General features: G+C 38.5%; 1 protein-coding gene across 1 annotated transcript in view; it reads right to left on the reverse strand.

The window, feature by feature from the left end:
* LOC109106704 (ETS domain-containing transcription factor ERF-like) overlaps positions 1 to 22,055 on the reverse strand; it is a 68,421-nt gene that overhangs the window by 43,361 nt on the left and 3,005 nt on the right. Inside the window, 5 exon segments of the mRNA XM_042772568.1 lie at positions 4,192 to 4,291; positions 7,657 to 8,496; positions 11,557 to 11,694; positions 16,547 to 16,616; positions 16,769 to 16,800. The gene's annotated coding sequence lies outside the window, so the exon portion shown is untranslated.

Consider the following 22,055-nt stretch of genomic DNA (forward strand, 5'->3'; position numbering starts at 1 on the left):
TATCTATCTATCTATCTATCTATCTATCTATCTGTCTGTCTGTCTGTCTGTCTGTCTGTCTGTCAACATGAAGTTACCTGAGCACTGCAGAATATTGTGATTGTATCATAAAGCTTTGTTTATCATTTTGCACTAGTTATTTCATGAAGTGGTATGAAGTTTTCATGAAGTTGTACAAATTCTAGACTTATATAAAAAAAAGTCATTATGCATAGTGTGTGACGGTGTACAAGTGAATTTGTTTTTGTAAATCAGTTTCAAATTTAAGGTGAGAACATTCATGTGCTGTATACTGGGCTCTGCGTATAAAGAAACATACAATAAAGACGCAAGAAAAGGAAGAACTAGAAAGAGGATTGAGGGATTATAAGACAGAAAGGAATAGAGGGGGACAGAGAGAAGGAGAAAGAGAGAGGGGCAGTCAGCACGCGTGTCAGAGTGAAATATAGATGGAGGAGGCCAGTGTGTGTGGGGGTCAGAAAGGTGCAGTGTAACTGTCGACAATCACAGCCTTATTTACCTGTCAAAAACACTATCATCCCACACAGCCCTAGCCAAGCAATTTCTGCTGTCGCTCCCTCCCTCTTCTTTCTCTCTTTCTTTGCCTCCAATTACAAGCTAGAGGGCTATTTCTCTTCAGGACAAAAACACTGCCCGCCGGCCCTCCCTCTCTCTTCCGATCACCCTCTTTTTCTCTCCCTCTCTTGCCCCTACTCTCTTAGCCAACAGTTGCAGAGTGGAAATGAACAAGCTGTAAACACACACCACTTAGCACCGTGTGTGTGTGTGTGTGTGTGAGAGTGCATATCTGCCAGTGTGTTTGTGTGTGTGAAAAGAGGTTTGTGGAAACCAGTACTGACTAAAATGACAAACCTGACTTCTGAGTGATTGACAGCTGTGATGACCCACACCTCGATCAGTGACTGTATCCTTGTTTAAGTGAAACATTGAAGCTTATTTTTAACCATTATACCACAGTAAATTGACAAGATAAACACACTGAGCTGATCTAGAGCCATATCTGCTCTACCTTACAATCTAAATCCAATAAAACATTATTTGTGCTTTCAGACAGCATCCACTCAAATATGCTCAGTCATTGACTTCAATGATAAGCAAAAATAAATAAAAAAATCCAAGTCTACAAGTTGAACCAACAAAACTGAGCTGTTGCTGAAGGACTGAACACTAAAGCTGCTATTGTGCCATCTGAGGGGAAACTGAATGTTGTAACAGCATTAGAAACCACTGAGAGCTTTTCATGTCACCATTGACAGAAAGAAAATGGCACACAGTGATTGTGTGGTGATTGTATAAGGTTTGTGGGTTTTTTTTCTTAAAAAAACAACAGATAACCTAGCGCTGAAGAACAGATTTACACTCTATTCACTCAAGTATTTTCAGAATTATAAACCACTAAAGTCATTGATCTATCCTTCGAAGTCAGAATTAAACGGAAATTGTGCCCAACATATTGTGAAAAAAAAATAATCACAAAAATTTAGACTTTTTTTGACTGAAGATTATGAAGGCGAAAATTGGCATTGTGCAGAATGAGACCAGCAACATGCATTAAGTGCAAAAATACATTAATTTCATGTCAACTGTATGACCACCAGAAATACACTACCAGGCCTTCTAAATAAGAGTCCAACATCTGTGGAGTTTTCCACATGTGATGACCTTGAAGCTGGTCTTGTGGCTAATTCTCACTCTTAAATATCACAACCCCAATGGCCAAGCTAGCCCAGGTACAGAATTCAGAGCGTTTCCACCAGCTTGTTGACTGACAGAGAGTGACAGATAACAAAGGTGGCCATTGCACAGCATGGTTGATATGCTGTGTGGACTCACAGATACAAGGCGGGACGGATACGTGGGTGGCATGTCTTTCTAGTAAACTGTCACTCAGTCACAATGACACACTCATACGGGCCAACATACACAACCACTAACATGCACATCACAGCCATCTGTATGAATGATACCAGTCTAAGCTGTTCATTTAGTTCAGTCAATGAGTGCCTGACACATGACGCAAGACAATCTCAACCTTTGCTGGTATAAATATATATATATATATTTATAATATATATATATATATATATATATATTATATATATATATATATATATATATATATATATATATATATATATATATATATATATATATATATATATATATATATCTTCACTCGTTTAGGCCAACAGAAAAATCTTATGCAGCCACAATCATTGGCGTACAATTGTTAAACAAATACATAACTTCACAATACAATTAATTCAACATATGTAATCAGTCTGGACCCTTTTACATTTTCTTCACGTCATCTCTTTCATACTCCTCACGTGTGCACTATAATTATCATTGGCACTCTGTCACATGTTCAGCATGTAATGTGTTTGCAGATTTAATGTTTTCATTGCAGTTTGCATTAGACCTGCTCCCCCTTTCAGTTTATTGAATTCATATAACTAAATGAACTGCACATTGCCTCTTGGCAGTCCACCATTACAAATAAAAATCTCTTCTTAATTGCTTTTCTTTTTTAAAGAGGAAAACTATCAAGCTGATAAATGTTGAAAATTCAATACATGTTTAAATAAGCTTTACATTTAATGTAAAAGAACGGACAAATAATGTGTTTGGAAGATGACAATCAAGTAGTGAATGTGCAAATGGGCAAACTGACAAGGGTCATTGTGACTGAACATAATAGGCTTAAAAGCTTTGGCGTTCTGTAATTATTTTGTGTAAGTAATTAATATTAGCCTATTTTCAGTTGAGGGGGTTTTTAAGGGTTGCTGACAGTACGAAAGGTCAGATATGTGCCACGGTATCAACAAGTGACAAGTGGTGAAAGCTAGTGTCAAAAATAAAGAACTGATATAAATGGAAAGGCTGGATAAAAGCAAAAACTCATCGAAAAAGCTGGAGGATCAAAATTTACTGACCAGTGAAGTGGCAAAACTGAGACACCTCTGGAGAGGAAAGCACCAGGGAGATTGCTTTGACAAATTTTGTGAGTCAGTCTGATGTGGAAACCATATCACGGCTACCAATCCCCAAGATCTGCCACCAGCTTTCTGTAACTGGGCTGTCACCTTCTTTAACAGTGTGAATCCACTATGAGATTTATGAGAACAGATGTGTACCTGACAAAAAGCATTATGTGTGATAACAAATTATGATATCAACAGTGAGGGGGAATATAACTTCACATAAATAAAACAGTACAACATCGGATAAATAAGATAATCCGTACTGAAACAGAAAGTTGTGCTCAAAAGGTTACCTAGCCCTTGCAATATATAAAAGATATTTAACATTTTTGAATTAAGATAAAATCTTATAAGATAAGAAAAATGTTAACAGTTTTTGAAAGAAATTAATACTTTTATTCAGAAAGGATGCATCAAACTGATTAAAAATGACAGTAAAGATATTTAAAATGTTAGAAAAGGTTTATTTTTCAAATAAAGGCTGAACCTTCTGAACCATCCTGAAAAAGCTGCACAACTGTTTTCAACTGATAATAATAAGAAATGTTGCTTGAGCACCAAATGGCTGCTGAAAATTCAGCTTTACATCACAGGAGCAAATTACATTTTAAAACATTAAAATAGAAAAGAGTTATTTTAGATAATAATAATAATAATATTTCACAATTTTATATGCGGCCCTGGTGAGTATGTTTTTTTTTTAATGTAGTTTTTTTCAAAAACGTAAATGTATATATGTACATATGTGTGTATATATATATATATATATATCTATATATATATATATATATATTATATATATATATATATATATATATATGTGTGTGTGAGTGTGTGTGTGTGTGTGTGTGTGTGTGTATATATATATATATATATGTGTGTGCACACATACACACGTATATATATTTCTTATCAACCTCACATATTTGAACCATAGTGTGTGTTTAATGTTGTATATTTATGCATTTATTTCATTTATTTATTTCAACAAAATTATAACAAATCAAATTAACACCAATTATTATAGTGTAATGATAAAATTTACATACCCTACATATTTACATATTGTGTGTTGCATCAATAACTGTTTTTTTTTTGTTTTGTTTTTGTTTTTTGTCTCTCAACTGTCCTGACTGGCAATTCTGACAATCAACATCATGTAGACACAGTGAGGAAGAACTCAAACCTGCAGTGCATGTTGGGAACCTTCAGTCCCTGGGAGATTTTTGTCAATAGCAGTAGGCCGCTTCTTGTTGTAGTTTAAAGAGTTGTTGGAAATTACATTTCTGTAGAACATAAAAGAACATGGAATGGTACAGAACAATTACTGTTATTATAATTTAGTATAACATTACATAATTAAAAAAAACAGCAAGGGTGAAGCAGTTAACAACCAACATATGCAAAGATAGATGGTGGACTCACCATGATAAAAAAAAAAAAAAAAAAAAACAGAGTCAGCTGGTCATGTGATCAACATAGTGGTCAATATGAAGGCCAACTATTTATGTTTAATAATTTTTGTTTCTGCCTTAATATTGAATTGAATATTAAATTTAGTTGTCGAAGGTGCTATTCAGTTCAACAGGTGTAAAATGGTTTGAAATGGGAAAAAAATACTTTCAGGTAAAAATGGATAAAGAGAGAAAAAGAATGAAAAGCCAGCTAGAAAAGAATTTAAGAAAGGTAGATTGGGATGGGGCAACAGAGAGTGATGGTGGATTGAGTGTGTGTTAATGCGCTGTGCTGTGGATTAGTACGGGCCGCCCAGGCAGCTGAGCAGAACCAGCCAGCCCTCACAAACCAATCAGGCCTTCATTAGACCAGGCGGGGGGGATCGATGCTCAGCCCACATCAATTAAACAGGCCCCAAACCATGCACACTCTTTAACACATACACAAACACACACACACTCACACAACTAACCTGCACCTGTACGTTTGGTTCTGTTCTACTTCAGATGTGCACAAAATACATCATACATTTCATGAGTCTTTAAAATATATAGGACAAAACACAAGTTGTTAATAAACAAAATACATTTTATATTTCATTGAAATGACTGGATCATGTCAAATTCTTTAGCCAATCAGATGTTCTATTTTTAGCACAATATTGTATACTGTATTATACTGTATACCTCTGCATCACACAAACACCCCACAACCACAGCACAAAGCTCTAGACTAGACATGGTTTTGTCTGAACATTCATTGGAATGTATTTTTCAATACAATACAAGTGTGTGACATGAGGATGAATAAACAATAACAGAATTTCCATTTTTGGGTGAACTATCCCTTTAACAGATTTGCATTAGTGGTGGCCTTCTGGGCTCAAAAAAAAAAAAAAAAAAAGTGAGTTTGTACAGTATATACTTATGCTAGATATATACAGTACATATGCACATATACATCCACACCCCCAGCTTTAAAAAGCTGGCTTTTATGAGATTGCCTCTAAGACACTAAGATGAAAAGCAGTTACTTAGAACCACTTATTGTGATCAGCATAACAAGTACTGCAAAAACAACTGTTTGATTAGTGAGCTAATAAATACTATTTAAATCTGTGAATAATAACTTCAAATATTTCTAGCAAATTAAATAAAATATAACAATTCTAACAAGTTAGCTTCGGTTTTATAATTTTAGCGGTAAAGTTAACAGTGTTTCAGGCCAGAGTATGTGAGTGGAGCAAGAGTAGAGTTTGTCCAGGATCACTCAGAAAGTGGTTTTCTCGTGGAGAAATGGAAATCCAGGAGTGGAACTAGAGCAGACTGAATGTTTTGAGTGGGTGAGTGGAAATTTTTGTCACTCCACTCCACTCATACATGCTGTTACTGACCAGATTTTTTGTCACTTTGGCTTCATTTGGAAATATTTTTGTTTGCAGAGATTAAATACACCACCTTTTTATGCATGAAATGTGGATATTAAGTTATATTAACAACCTTTTATAGAGATGCTGGCAATATCACACTCACAATAATGCTGCAGTAGGCCTATTGAATATCAGCACAGTGCACAGCACTACAGCCGATTCACACAACTGTACTGATATTCAGCCTTGCTCTTGTGATAAAGTGTAAAAATAATAATAATAATAATAATAATAATAGTTCTGCTGTCAGAACTAAATGAGTTGGTCAAAGTTAGCAAAGAGAGAGACTTCGACTGAGCCATACAAATGTGTTGATACAACCCATAGAATGCCCTCTAGTGTACGTCGTCTTCGGTCTGTTAAAGGGCGGTCACAGCGCCCTAAGATACATGGAACACGAGAGCGAGACGAGAACAGAACCTGTAGAAAAAGCTTGTATTCGCGCGTCCAGCCTGAAGTTAGCCTTACTCATACAAATGCACACGCCACATCGATAACACCCAATTACATCCACGCTCGCACACAGAAAGTCTTGAACACACAATTACACGCGCTACGGACAACCTTTTATTAACACTCAATTACACACACGCATAAATCACCAACGAAGCGCGCACCGCTCCGTGACCGCAGGAGCGCGCACGGGTCGTTAGCCTTCACGCGCTCAAATCCTGGAGAAAGACGGTGTGTGAGTGTGAGGGAGGAAGAGGGAGGAAGAATGAGGGAGAGAGCGACACTCAAAATAAACGTGTCTGTGTTAGACGATTACCGGGCCGCGCTTCCTGCCCCGCCATATCACCTGCGTTCACTAGCATTGACACGTCAGTCTGCGGCGGCTAACGCGTTGTGACAGCGCTTAGACTATAATATCTGGCCCGTATTACTGGGCATTAGCGCTATTAGGGCACCCCGCCCTCGCTTAGCCCGCTCAGGTGGACCATTTTGGAAATGGAGAAAAAGAAATGAGGAAACCGATAAAAATGCATGGAGAAAACCGAGACGGGGGAAAACAAGGGACACTCATTAAGTTAACCCACAACCAAGAACTAGACTAAAGCAACATGCCAACAGTTTGGGCCTAAATTGAACAATTTCTGCTCGCGGACCCGTGAGTGGCAAACTCTCCCTAAAAGTGGCAATGTTAGTTTCAGAGAGGCCTGCAAAGCAGTAACACATCCTGATCCTATTAGATAGATGATTAAGCTTTAGTGGAAAGAGATCAGCAAGTTCTATTAGGAGTAAAACAGTTTATCTAAATGAATTTTTTATTTTTTTTAAAGGATGTGCGTAATTATATAGACTTGGGTGCCATCGTAATGTGTTCGTTTGGCTCAGAAATGATGAAGAGTATGAATCAACCCCCGAGAAGATGATTTATGGTTTGTACAGCGACACGCTTGACTTGCTTTTGCTTTTTAAAACCCTCATTTATTACACAAATAATACACTTATATATCTAGGTCTTGTTGTTTTAATTAGGGAAATTAATAAGTAAGAATAAATTAATATTGCCTTGTCTAGGCCCAGCAACTTCAATATCAGGGCATTTCTGGGCGAGGATACATTTGCGCAGCGCAATTAACGCTTAATAAGTAAGTGATTAATTATGATTAGCATGCGGATTCGTGGTAATGGCCTCTCGGTGAGCTCACAATAAGGCTCGACGTATTTATTTGCTCACGAGCCCATATATTCATCTCTGTCTGTGGGTGTGATCATCTGAACCGCAATCTACATATCCAAACGTGAGTGAGTGGGTTCACTTACATCTCCATTTGTGCTGGAGGCCTATTTGTTCTGCTCACTGTGGATGGTTGTTCCCTTTGTCTATTCATCAGCAGTCCATTAGTGGCGCGCCGTTTGAACGGCTTGGTGCACACAGACGTCATATGATTAAAGAAGCATTCATTTTTTCCCCCTAGATGTCTTTATTTACACTGTGGGAAGGGGTGGGAGTGTTAGATGTCTTCATTGGCACCCCAGCAGGGTAATATAGTGTGGATTGGAGGCATCCATCAATCGAAGAACTGTGATATCCACAATCGAAAGCTTGTGCCATGGGGCACTAGGGTTCCACGGGTGCCAGTTGTCTCCAAGGTAACTTTGACAGACTTTTGACAGGTGAAATGATGACATCATGGCCATCTCCTTTGGCGAAATATGAAGGCTACATTCGAGGCCAGATGAGGTACCGAAACTCAAAACCGCTCTGGTCTGGTCTGGTAGAGTGGCCATTTGACCAGAACACTGGCAACATCTTGAAGATGACTATAGTTACCTTTGAGACAATTCATACAAAGAGGCTGGGTATTTTCCCCCTTTCTCTTCTTCTCTCTCACTCACAATGTTCATTGCCCAGAAAAATAATTTCTTGGTCATTTCAACCCTTTTGTGAGCGGCAATCAATTTCTCTTCTTTTCACGATGGTTTGAGAGTGTGCGCACAGAAGTTTGACCTTCTCTAAAAGATCTATCAATTCATCCATCCTGCAATCTGTCTATTTATGTTGTGATCGCTCTGCTTTTTCGTGTTCGTTGATGTGAGAGCATCCATAGGCTCATCTGGTCTTCAATCCGTCATCTTGTGTGGCATTCTGCAATTATCCAGCTACAATATAAGAAAAAAAAAGATCAGGTGATGGCAGAAAAGGAAAAAAAAGAGACCGTTATTTTGGTTAAATGCGTAGCCTAAGGAAGAACAGATTTATACACTGTATATAAATGTCACATATAAACTCCTCACTAGGGTTAAGGGAAAAATTATTATACCTGGTTTCCAGATTTACTTCAGTGTCTGGATTCACATGCCCTTGATTTCATCATTATAATCAGAGTGTTGTGAATATATGTCAAATATATTTATATAAAATATATATTTATACATTGCATATACTGTAGATATACACATATGCAATCATACAGTGTAAAAATTATATTTATATTCTACATTTGTGATAATAGTCTGCGAAAGGCTTAAGCATGTTAAGTTATTAACAAAAAAAATACATTGAGTTATATCTTTTGATTTAGTGTGCCAGTAGAAAGTCAGTTTACATTTCAAAACCTTCGTTTAATTGTAACACTCCAGTGACATTTTTGCAAGAAAAGAGAATGACTGGCAACATACTTGGCACTCTAACAACAATGTAGAAAAAAACTTTTTTTTTGTAACTCTGTTTAACTGAGTTTTGACATCTAAAGAGGTCCATCAGAAGGCAATCACCTCACTTCACAGATTTAAATGCTATGACAAAACTAGGAGGGCGACAACTTTCAGGTTACATGGACTACAAAGTGATAAAGATGAGAATTTCCAAGTCTTGCATTCTTTTTCTTTCTTTTTTCTTACTATAATACCACACCCTTCATATCAATCGCTCTTCTTTTCCTTCATCTTAACTACCATCCTTCTCGTCTTTCACCATCCCTTCATTCTCATTGTTTGTTCCTGTCCAGCTGCTTTCCCCTTCACTTATTCCCTGTCCCTTCCTACAGCACACACACACACACACACTGTCCCTTCCAATCTCCCTCTTCCTCTCGCTCTCGTTCTCCCTCACTCACAGCACAATATTATATATTCCAGTCCGTTCTTTGCATGATTTGGGGAGTAGATGAAGCCATATCCCAGCTCCCCTCCTCGGCCTCTCGCTCCCTCCCGCTTCTCGCCTTGTTGTTTAATGTTTCAATTTGGAGGAAGCAAACATTCAATCAGACAGATTAACTGTTTAATGCATGTCATCAGTCAAACTGTCTACAAGAGGGGGACCCTTTGCCTCTCCCCCCATCCACATGCACACACACATATACACCCCAACACCCGCATGCTGATGCTCTGCCCTTCTCACTCCCAGGATTTCTGTGGCCCATGCAGACACTGTCTATTCTAATATAAATACATACATTCAATGAGACACGCATGGCTTTTTCACGATTCATACATAAAAGAACTAGAGAGAAAAAAAGCATGACCAAGAATGAGAGTCTGGTCTATACATGTGTGACATTATGTGGCAGCATAATTAGTAATTTATAACATTTTTGGTCAGATGTATAGACCAAAACAACAACAGCCATTTGTGAATACAAACATATTTTAACAGTCTGTCTCTCCTGCTCTCACTTACAGACTTGCACAGACTCATGCACACAGAGAGCCGGGCCAGTGGATAGGGAAATCAAAGTGACAGGGAGTGAGAAAGAGGAGGGAGTGAGAGATTAAAGGAAATGAAAAGAGTAAAAAGGAAAGAGGGAGAGAAGGAATGAGAGGTAGAGCGTGGAGAAGCTGGAGTGGACTGTAAAACAGGCGCTGAATAGAGCTGTGTGCCATAGAAGTGACGTTTATAGGCTCGCATTGCAAAGGTCACTACAAATATGTCTGTGAATTTACACATTTTTATATAACCTTGGTGAATAATCTTAAACGTAGATTTGTGGGTTATCTCCGCTTTTTTTTTTTTTTTTTGGTATAACTCACATTTAATGTCCTTATATAAAAAAATGACACTAAATGATATAATAAAATGACCTCATAAATCCCTCTCTCTCTTAATTCTCATCCAGCATGTGTCTCTTTTCCCCTACTCTCACTGTGTCTGCTTGACGACCACAGCTCTCAGGGTGTCTAAACCAGGTAAGTATCGACAGCTAGCTCAAGTGACTCGCAGTCCAACAGTCAATATGCAGACAGAGATGGGGTCCAAAGGTCAATGACAAAAGGAGAACGAGAAGAGGCAGAGAGACAGAGAGAAAAGACATTCAGCGCTTGGTGTGATTACTGTTATTTCATACTACACAGTTGCCAAAATGAATGAATTGCCTCAAATGCAAATGTTAGATTGAAGTGAGATTATGATGCTGAAGAGGAAAATGGCTGTTGAGGGTCAGAAGCCAGCGGTTTATCTTGAGTCTTTTTTGATCATCACATGCTTTTACAACATGTTTTGGGGATTCTAAATGGTTTGTTTAAGAAAATGCAGCAAATTAGGGTTTTAGATATAAATAATAATTATAATATACAAGTAATACACCTACAAAGTAATTCATGCTAAATCACTTCTAAATGAATTATATGCAAAATAATTTATAGAAGTTTCATTAATATGTGTGTGTGTATATATATATATATCTATATATATATATATATATATATATATATATATATATATATATATATATATATATATATATATATATATATATATACACATACTTGAAACTTTCAAGAATACTAAAATAATACTAAATAAAATACTAATAGATACCAATACATTCGAAGTATAATACTCTTTCAGACATACAGTACAACAACTAACAGAGACAAGTTACCTAGATAGTGTGCTTAGAGGAGACACAAACACTCTCTGTATTGACACTGAGGGAGTGTCAGTGTGTATTGAATGAAAGGAGTAAATGAACACCCCCACCCCACCCCCCTTCTCTCTCTCTGTCCATCTCTCCGACTCCCTCTCTATCGGCTATCAGTCTCTTTTCCTCTAATCATTTCCTTCCTTCTGGCCTTCTTTACTTTCTAATGCAATTACCTTTCATTCATCTCTTCCTTCTCCCTCTCTCTCTCTCTCATTCTCAGTCACTTCATCCCCTCCTTATAATCTGGCTCTCTGTTTGTATTACTTCACCCAATGGGGTATTGGTTTCCTTTACTTACTCTGCAGTGATTCTCTCTGATTCACTTCTCGTTTTGTGATGGGCACCGCAGCGATTCCACTGTGTGTGAACATCTTTGTCTCCCTCCAGATCCCTTTTCACACTTTACTCCACTTCATCTCCACCTGCACCACAGGGCCTTGAAGACACAAATAACTGAGATGCTCATTAATCAGTTATACTGATGTATTCTTTTCAGACGCTTAAGAAAACATCAACAGTGAGACAGACAGACAGACAGACAGACAGATAGACAGATAGACAGATAGATAGATAGATAGATAGATAGATAGACAGACAGACAGACAGACAGACAGACAGACAGACAGGGCACTGGTTTTAGTTGATTATAAAAGTTTTAAGGAACAACTTGCGGTGTGTATCCGCATGACAAATGATAGATCTATCTATCTACATTATTTCTTCCTGTCAAACTACACTGAATGATTAAAATGCTTTCACTTCTCTTTAGACATAAAATCTTGTTTGACTTTATGTATAGTCACTAGGCATTAATGCATGGAGTGATATAGCATAATATGACTTTCACTAGCTATTAAAGGTGTGTAAAACGTCCAGTTCAGATAACTGCGGGGTAAATAGTGCAAAGGAATGCTAGAAAAATACGGTGGACTTTGTTTCAGAGAGTGATAATAAGAAAAAGTATCGTGTTAAGACTCGGAATTGCAAAAGCAAGGATCACGGCACTTTGCCAGGAAAGAAAAAAAAAGGAACAGGAAAACAACATGTGTTTTCTTACCTTCTGTTCGCTCTCAAGAAAAGTGGGAGCGAGAATGAAAATAAATAAAGTGGTGCACATTCACAGTAACGACCTTACTGACTGACAAACACCTTTCCCCCTCAAAATTTGTTAATTCAGCTTCCTGCCCCGTGCGCGTAGCTCTGCCAGAAACAGATGGCTGCCGGAATTGTCCTCAAGCGAAGTTCTGAAAGTGTTTGCCAAGAACGTCGCTGATGAGCGGCGAGGGCATCTACTAGCACGCTATGAATTTTCTGATGGAAATAAAATGCAAAAAACAAAGACGCGTGCGTATCAAATATTCTAAAATTTCCAAACGTGCGTGACGAATTTCAGCTCGAGCTCTGCAAGAATACACGCATGCAGTGCTGTCCTGGTGACGAAGTAAAAATGTAAAACAGTAGCCTATTCAGCGAAATGCCAGACTAACTAAAAGACTAAAAATGAACGATAAATAAAGTGAGAAGTTTTGGTTTAGGCGAAAGCAGTGCGCTGTCCATGGTGCTTAAATCATCGGGCCAATGAAAATCAGTTGCAGCCTCTGATCTGATTTACGTGCACGTTGGAATAATTGACGAATTTTGACAGATTTTTAAATAAATGTGTCTAATGTCAAAGGTCAGTATTTGATTTGGGAGATGATACACGGGGCAGTGTATGGCCCGGACACATCTCTCGAGTGAACAACAGAAATATTTAAGGCCTCATTTAGCACTCAGCTTCAGGAGCATCCATTTCAATTAGCCTGTTGTAATCTCCAACACTTCGCAGTTCTGTGCTCTGCTTGTTCGTCCATGATGCCACCACTCGATATTTGATCTGGACTCGGCAACCCTGACAATCCGGCCCTTTGGTAAAAAGAGCACGAGTGGGCTTATGTGAGCGACCTTGTATGACCTTGACCACCTACGCTGCGGCCTTGGGTTTGGACGGCCATGCCCCGGACACAGCGTCTTCCAGTCAGAGGTCTCTGGATCGTTTCATTAAACGCTGTCTAACAGCACGCGCTAACGAACGGACCTCCCACTACCAGCAGCAAAGCGCGAGAACATCAATAAGATACAACGACTATTTACAAACACTGCCAATCAGTATTCATTGAGCAAGAAATTCATATTCAACATAGATGCTAGGGAAGCATTCACATGAAAGGGAGATGAAGGAAGACCATGTCGATGTGCAGACAGATAAATGGATGAGTGGGTTTGTCTGCATGGGTGAATTGATAATTGGATAATATAAAGTTTGCATTCTAAAAGAAAGAGAGTGCTTAGAAGCGGCCACGCTTGCTGTCACTCAGTCATTAATAACTGAAGGCAAATTAAGCTGCTCTTAATTGAGATACTGGGCGTGCATAATTATTTTTGCATACATTGAATAAAATTATGCTATATGAGTAACGATGATGCATAGTTAGCCTACAAAGGAGCTGAAACGACTTGTTTGATTTAGCGAATACACAGGTAAGTCGAGGCGATTCACTATAAGTGCATACACGTTTTGTGTGTAACTAGATGTGGTTCACAAAAGATAGATTAAAAACAAGAGCGCCTCTTTTCACCTGGCGGTAAATTGACGCTCGCGATCATTGGTCGCTTTGGCCTGAAGAGGTAACCATAGCAACCTTAGGCATACGGTACTTAAGCACTTTTTGGATCATTATCACTTATTGAGTCATTAAAAATTAACATTGTCATTATTTATCAACTGATTACAGATCTAACATGTAAAAAAAGTTGTTTAGAATGTTGTAATGAGGACGAAAATTTTAGATGCTGGTGGTGATTATTATCAGATTGTTGTACTCTTTTTTTTAAAAAGTTTTTGTATATGTGATCAGTGTATAATTCTCACATTGCCGGTACACAAAACAACAACGAAATACAACACAGAGAGAGCGCCACTGCTTCACCCCTCCTCCCGTACACCTCCACCGCTACCTCCCTTCACTCTCTCCACTGGAGAAACGGCAAGGAACCGCGACGCGAAGGGCCGCACATACCTGATCAATATTCGATTTAGTTGCTAATTTAGGGCCTTTCTATAGCTGTCATCCCGTGATGTATGAGTCCTAACCCGAGGTCGCCGTGGAAAAGAAGAAGGAGGAAAAAAGAAAAAAATATCAAACACCAGTCAACTTTTCACTTAACAATAGACCGACTTGAATATTATTTATGGCCGAAAGCGCCACTTTATGGGTGAATTGCTCCTATCGCTGGCTGAATGATGAAGCGGGCCTGCAAGTACACGACATACAAGCACACACAAAAGGGGTGAAGACGTAAAGCACAACTACCGCGTGCTGGATTGAATAAGAGCATGTAGGGGACGAGGAAATATTAATTTCCAAAGACTTAACCGAGTGGCCTTTGCATAGTTGTAAGTGAGTGTGATTTTTCAATTGCAGCATCTCGAGAGTCATGTTCTATTCAGCAGGCGCACAGGTCTGGGACAAAATATGTAGGCAATTGCAAGAACTCAATGAGAATCTTTCCGTTAATAGGTTACAAAAAAATGGATGGCAGAGTAAGAAAATTAGATCTGACAAAAACACACAAGGCATAAAATACTGCGACATTCACATAAACTCTCTCGCACGCGTGCTCTCTCTTGCTCGCACAAATATCTGCTTTATTTCGCCTCTTAATGTCTTCCCGATCGATCACCGGTCTCAGGATGTTATCAATAATTTGAAAGCTTGATTAACTTCAACGTTTCCATAACAATTCTTCGCGTTCATACTCTCCAGCATTTTTAATTAACACTTGCTTAATTAGCTCGAGACGGTATTGGACTATGATGGGTATTTGTATGGGGGAGGGCGGAAATTAACATAAAACCTCTCCTGATAAATTGATATATTATCAGGAAAGAAATGTTGTAGGAATTTCTAAGCGGAACGAATCATAAACAGACATCAATCAAAAGCAAGTAGCTCAAGACAACGTATAATTCTTTAAGAAAATTATTTAATTATTTATGCAAACGGCGTTAATTTCACATAGAGAAAAAGATTAGAACAAAGGGAGTTGTTGGCTTACCAGAGTGGAGCAATAAACTCTAAGCAAATAAATCATACATAAAACAACACATAACTACTACATAACATGAAGAAAGGACATATAAAATGTAATATTTAGCATTTTGTGTTATGTATGTTTTTGCAAGGTTATTTTCTAATAAACATAATGACACAAGTAATATTCTCTTGATTTTATAAAATTTCATACTTACTATTTATTCTTATCAAACCATTTGGCTCCAAATAATGTGGCCTACACTACACTTGCAGTCAATGTGAGGGAAAACTCTATGACTACACTGTCATTGAACCTGAATTGTGATTAAGGCGATAGTCTCATGCTTCTTAATTGCAATGTACATTGCAATTACAAATATCCACAAGTGCTCTAAAGACTATAGAAGTCCATTCTGAGTGATTAGGATGCCTAGGCAAATCAATGCCAGCTTTTAGTTTTAAAGTTGTGTGCCTGGGTGGAATTTGTGGCTTGTTTTATCAATTAACTCTTATGTAAATACTGGCAAAGGCTTAAGGGCCTAAAAATGGCCAATGCCATGTTATCCGGGAAATTGCAGACTACTACACGAAGGCTTCAAGGTCTTAACATGTCAAAAGCTACTAATAATAAGTATTTTGCATTGTCCTTTGTGAACACTTTCAAAACATGACTGTCATTTTAAAAAATCACCCTCCGAATATATCATTTAAGGTAACATTATATATGCAAACGCAGTTGGATGATTAGAAGCACTTACTCTGTGTGTATTAATGTGATATTATGTCTCCATTTGACAAACAGAACCCATCTCCTGCTTTGCATATGACAGGCCTAGGGGCCCAGCTGAGGCCTCCTGGCTCATTTGTATAATGACTTGAATGGGGTTAATCTTTTAGTTATTTTAAGCAGCACAGAAATATTTGCATTCCCACTGCTCATATAATGGAATCAAAGCATCATGTCCAACATGCTTCCGGAGTTAAATAAGCCTAATTAATAAATATATTAATCCATTCCATACTTTTGCATTGCAGAGTTGATATGAATCCTTGGATTCCCTTAAACTTTATAATGCATGCTATTTTTCAGATCCTGTGTTGGTGGTCTACTGGTTAGATAATATTATGCAAACTACGCAAAAGTATATTGGCTGCAAATGATCAAAGGGATTGTTCTTCCAAAAATTAAAAATTCTGTCATTATTTACTCACCCTCATGTTGTTCCAAACCTGTAACTTTCTTCTGTGGAACGCTTTTACATTGAAGCACACTTAAGAGTTCCTTTAAAACAATCAGTTTGTGAATCAGTTTAAAAAAGTATGATCTCCAAAATATGACCCCAAACCAATAAAATATTTCTGTGCTCAAAGGTGGGATATTAGAGATTTATAGTTTGTAGTACTTTACAGTGATGATTACCAGGGCTGACTGACCTCTGAGTCCCATCTGCTTCACTGACGGATGACTGACAGCCAGGCGAAGAGGGAAAGAAAACACAAGAGCGAGAGTTATGTGAAACAGAATCAAGACAAACTGAACTTGCAGAGCACACAAGTTGTTAATGTGATACTACTGTCAGGCAAGAAGGAAATCACTACAGAAGGGAAATATGTAAACACCCATAACAGCTTCTAAATCAGCCGAGAACATGAGAGGGACGAGAAACCAAACGGCTAACAGCTCCCTCCAGACAAATCTGAACGACCTCCGAGCTGCTCCCTCCCTGATTTCCTCCTAACCTCTTCTTCCCCTCATCTCCCAGTTCTCAACAATATTGTCCCCCTAAACTAGCTGGGCTCTGGGGACTTCTGAGGGAAGACGGGAGCCACAGAAAGCAGGTGAGAGAGTGAGTGCTTCTCTCATAAGGGAGAGAAGAGGGATAAGAAGACTGAAGCGTTTCTAATTTGAATAAACCCTTCGGCAGACTAAACCTGGCAGCCGGCTTCCCCTCTGTGCACAGGAAAAGAAAGCCAAGTAAAGAAAAAGGAAAGGAGGCAGGGCAGGAGGAAAGCAGAGATAGATGGAGGTATATAGAGATGTCTCCACATGCATTTGGCTCTGGAGTATGAGAGTTTGGGCTGGAAAGGGATGGATTGAGAAAAAGATGTTGGAAAACAACAGAGCTAGATGGGGGAAAGAGATTGGACCACAACAAAAGAAATAATACATTGAGATGGGACTTTCTAGGACTAAAAGTGCAGGGGAGACAAAAAGTGAAACAAACTATGTGATTTTAAAATTTACCGGGCCCCAGCATTTCCCTCTTGGGCAAAAGTCTGTCCACTTCAGCTCTACTCTTACTACCACTCTCTTTCTCTCACACTATTGCTCTCTGGAAAATAAAGGTTCATGTTAGATACAAAAAGTGTTTTACAGCCCAATGCCAAGATAACCTTTGTAAGCTTCTCAAAAAACTTTTCTCTCTTCAGTTTCTTTAACCAGCTGTGCCATTGTTTTAAATAATCTAGAAGGCTGATCTTACGAACCTATAAATGTACCATCAAGAAAAAACTCAAGAACCCTATAACGAAAACGGTTCATTGCTGAACCTGACTACTGAAGAACATTCACAGTATATGGAATGATTCCATTCAAAGCTATAATGAATAATCACACTGTGGTCATTTTAGGTGACTTGTGTCTCAGTTTAAGTTTGTATTTGCTTTTTTAATGCTAGTCTGGTTATAACAAAAATAACTTTTTTAGTAGAATCATAGATTGGAATTCCGGATTTTACACCACGTCATTGTAAAAGGATGAGAAATAGCCTACACCGCACACTCGCGCAGATGATGACACGATACGATTACCGAGGCGAGAAACGCGTTTCTGTTTAAGTATACTAGTAGGTCTAACAGAAAAAGAGGAGATAAGGAGGGAGAAGGTCTCTCTAACACCTACACACAGCGTAAGAGAGAGCGACAGCGAGAGAGCGAGAGAAACACACAAGAACTGGCTCCGGCTTCAGCGGCGCTGAAGTGAAGCGGCGACGCTGGGAGAACCATAAATCTTCATATAGAGGCTGTTTTGATTAATGCAGCCGAGTCGAGCTAGGGGGCTGGGACCTATCCCATTACGCCCTAATGGAAGATGGAGCGCCGCTGTCTCCACCACTAGGCCCCTGTCATTTGTTCCACTTTGCAGTCCATTTGGCCGAGAGACTACAAGCCACTCCATCAAAAATATTTTCAGAGTTAATTTCCGCCCGCTTAATTCGCCTTGATTCGGATTGCGTATCGAATGGCAGGATCGATTTTCGCCTGGCGTCTAAATTAAATAAAGGGGGGGGGGGGGGGGGGGGTATACTTTAAGACCGCGTTTTCTTTCTTTTCTCTTTTCCATTCTTTCTCTCCCCCTTTTCCAGCTATCCCTCACTTTAAGTCCATCTCATTTCCCTCTCTCCTTTGGCTGTTATAGATATTATAGGGGGTGGGGCATGTGTATTACACATAATCCGAGATCAAGGAAAGACAAATGGAATGCGGTGATAGATATATGGATCTTTCCAGAAACTGTAAACTGGCATATCAAACAGGACCAAACGAAAAAAAAAAACGTTTTACAATGTAAACACTTTCACAATAGGCGCAGTGTGCGAACAGCATACAGGGTTGACTTTTTAAGACCGTTTAACAAGTAGCTAAATAGGAAAGTTTTGGTTATGCAAATACACATTTAAGTCAAATAAAAATAAAGACGCAAATAATAACAAGATTTGTGTTTCCCTCACTGATCTATAATATTGAGTGAAACAGGCTAATTATTCATTATTAGATAAAACAGATGAAAGAGAAAAAACACATGTAGGGTATTGTACGTGTTTTGAACACGTGGGAAAAATAATAAAGAAAAAGTAGCCAAAAGAAATGGAGAGAAGGGTAAAAAGCGCAATGACAAATTGGTCGAGTGTGTCGCGAATTCCCTTTTAGATTTAAAGCCGCATGTAGTCCATCGTCATATCTTTCCAGAGTAATTTATTTTCCCATTTCTCTCTCTTCCTCAGCCCCTCTCTGTGAATTTATCTGTTGGCCCCCGCCCGTGCTCCAGTCACGTGCGACTGAAGATGGGGGGAAAGTCAATAAAAGTCTCCAGCGACAACTGTTTCCCCCCTTGGGCTCTTGCACTTCTCGTACTCTTTCTTTTCCTCTTTTGTTTCTATTTGTTTATCTCCAGAAAACCTTTCTACGTTTACTTGAACGTTTGCACCCAACACTGGTGTGAAATTACATTGAATAAAACAACATAAAAATATCAGAAACAATATTCTCCTATTACAATACAAATTTAAGGGACATTTTGGCAAGTTTTTCTTGTTAAGCCAAAGTACATCCAACTTAATTGATCAGTTGATCCTGTAGCTAGAAACACCAAATCCCGTCACAGCTGGATCATTTAAACACACAAAGTAGCCAAAATGTTGAATTACTATCTGGTAAATCTTCCCTGACAAACTTTGACCGTATCTAAAGGTTTGTCAGTGAAACATGAGGTGTTTCACACCCCATGAAACTACAACAAGGTTTGACTTTGCAGCCACCCCATGGAGACCAACACGATGGTTAAGACAAACCCAGATGTGACCATATCGACTCGTTTCAGGCCACCAGTATATACTCTCTCCATCTAAGTCCACACATCAGTTATTGTCTGATTCTTGAGAAAAATGCCCCAACCTAGAATAATGAATAAATACACAACGTACACAGTCAACAGGCCTCTGGTAAGATACACACTGTGTCAATATTAATCTCACTGACAGAAGATCGAAATATAGCAACTGTCACACATCATCTTTCCTCTCTCCTGTCTCTCCGTGGAGAGGGGGTTCAGACAGAGAAAGAGTGTGAGAGAAATAGTCAGCGAGAGAAAAAACATGAAAATGAGAGAACAGCCGAAATGTGGTAAACACAGAGTAAAAGTAAAGGAAGGAGATGTAGGTCTGAAAATAGGTGGGAAATTAACAGCAAAAAGAACCGAGCTGGGAAATATGACAATATACAGAGTATAAGAGCTGAGTGAGGTGCTGGAGAAAAAAAGATGGAAAAGAAGAACTGACAAGAGGAAAAGTGGAGGATTCACGGTGAGAAAAGAGATATAGAGGGCCCACCAGGGATCGTTTTACGAGCTTCCAATTGCTTTCATTGGGGCACTACTCTCTCTGTCAATTTCCTTATCGTGGCCTTGATTTAATTTATAGACCTGCTTGAAGCCTTTCAGCTCATGCTGTAACATAACAATGTGTAGCAAGCAGTGGCATAAGTCGACAGAAACTCTGCCGTAGACCTACGAACAGCCTACAGTACTATAGTTCCTATTCCCTAATTGATCAGGAGTCTTCAACCCTTTTCAGGTCTGGATTATTTGGTGGACAGAGATGGACCAGGGACCATAACAGCATGCATATAGTACCATATTATATAATGTTTACTTTGCAAGGCCTTTAAAATAATAGCAATTAATGTACTTCTGGAACATTTTATTTTTTAAACTTTCAATAAAACTATAGTTCTGTGGCTCAGTGGTAGAGCATTGTTAGCAGCGCAAAAGGTTGTGGGTTCGATTTCCAGGGGAACACGTTAGGTAAAAAAAAAAAAAATGTATAGCCTGAATGCACTGTAAGTCGCTTTGGATAAAAGCGTCTGCTAAATGCATAAATGTAAAACTATAGTTTTTTTTAACTTAAATTATTAGCAGTCTGATAGTAAAAATATAATTTCTGTGATCAGCTATTAACCAAAGTATTTGTTGTAAAAAACTCACATGTTCAGAGCTTTCAGTTGGTCTTAAGAGTGAAGCTGAATGTAAAGATGAACACAATCTGCCCTTCAGTCTTTGGGAATGCAGAGGTCAGATACTGACCATAACGAAGACTCGAGGGCAAAGTACAAGGTGCTTATTGGCAGACAATTGGCTTTGATTTAACAGCTATTAGCGCCAATTATGGGATATTAGCCCACTCATGCCTAGTTCATTACAGAAGCCCTTAATTTAAAGTATTCCAACCCTTTTAAAAGGTCTTATTGCAAAGAATATTAACCATATTATATAGGCTGTAATTACCATGGTATGCACAGAAATTAGTTCATAATATCGCAGAAATACTGAAGGCTCTGGTCCAATAGTAAATCAGAAATTTAAATACAGATAAAGATATGTTTGTTGCTTCATAAAATAAATATTGATGTTGTTTATGTAGAAATCAATAAAGTAGCTGCTGATCACTAAGTACCATTAATATATTTGCTTGTGCAGCATTTAACCAAGTGTACCTTAAAACACAATCAGTTGTGTAGACAGACATACAGATAGATAGATAAATATATAGATAGATCGATCGATAGACAGATAATGTGTGTAGTAATGAGTGGAAAATGAAGCAGATTGAAGCAAAATTTGGGCCCATTATATAAAAAAAACAATTAAAAAGATTATCATGTAGCTTCAGTATACATATAACACTTAATACGGCAACACTCGTAGGAATGATCATGAATTACTTTGTACTTTTACTTTTAGTGCTTTAATTGCAACAGCAAGTGGTAGTGTCGGAGTGAGCACAGACGATAATGACTCTGAAGTCAGCATCTTAAGCTCAGTCACCTTTGGTCTCTGTGGCCAGTACCTGTGTTCAGCACTGAGGATTAAAGCCTTATCAACTGGAGCAGAGGTGTCAGGCTCCACACTCACAGCCAGATTACAGGTTGTGATCCGTTAATAAGT

The sequence above is a fragment of the Cyprinus carpio genome, chromosome A16 (genome assembly GCF_018340385.1).
Source record: "Cyprinus carpio isolate SPL01 chromosome A16, ASM1834038v1, whole genome shotgun sequence".
Classification (NCBI taxonomy): domain Eukaryota; kingdom Metazoa; phylum Chordata; class Actinopteri; order Cypriniformes; family Cyprinidae; genus Cyprinus; species Cyprinus carpio.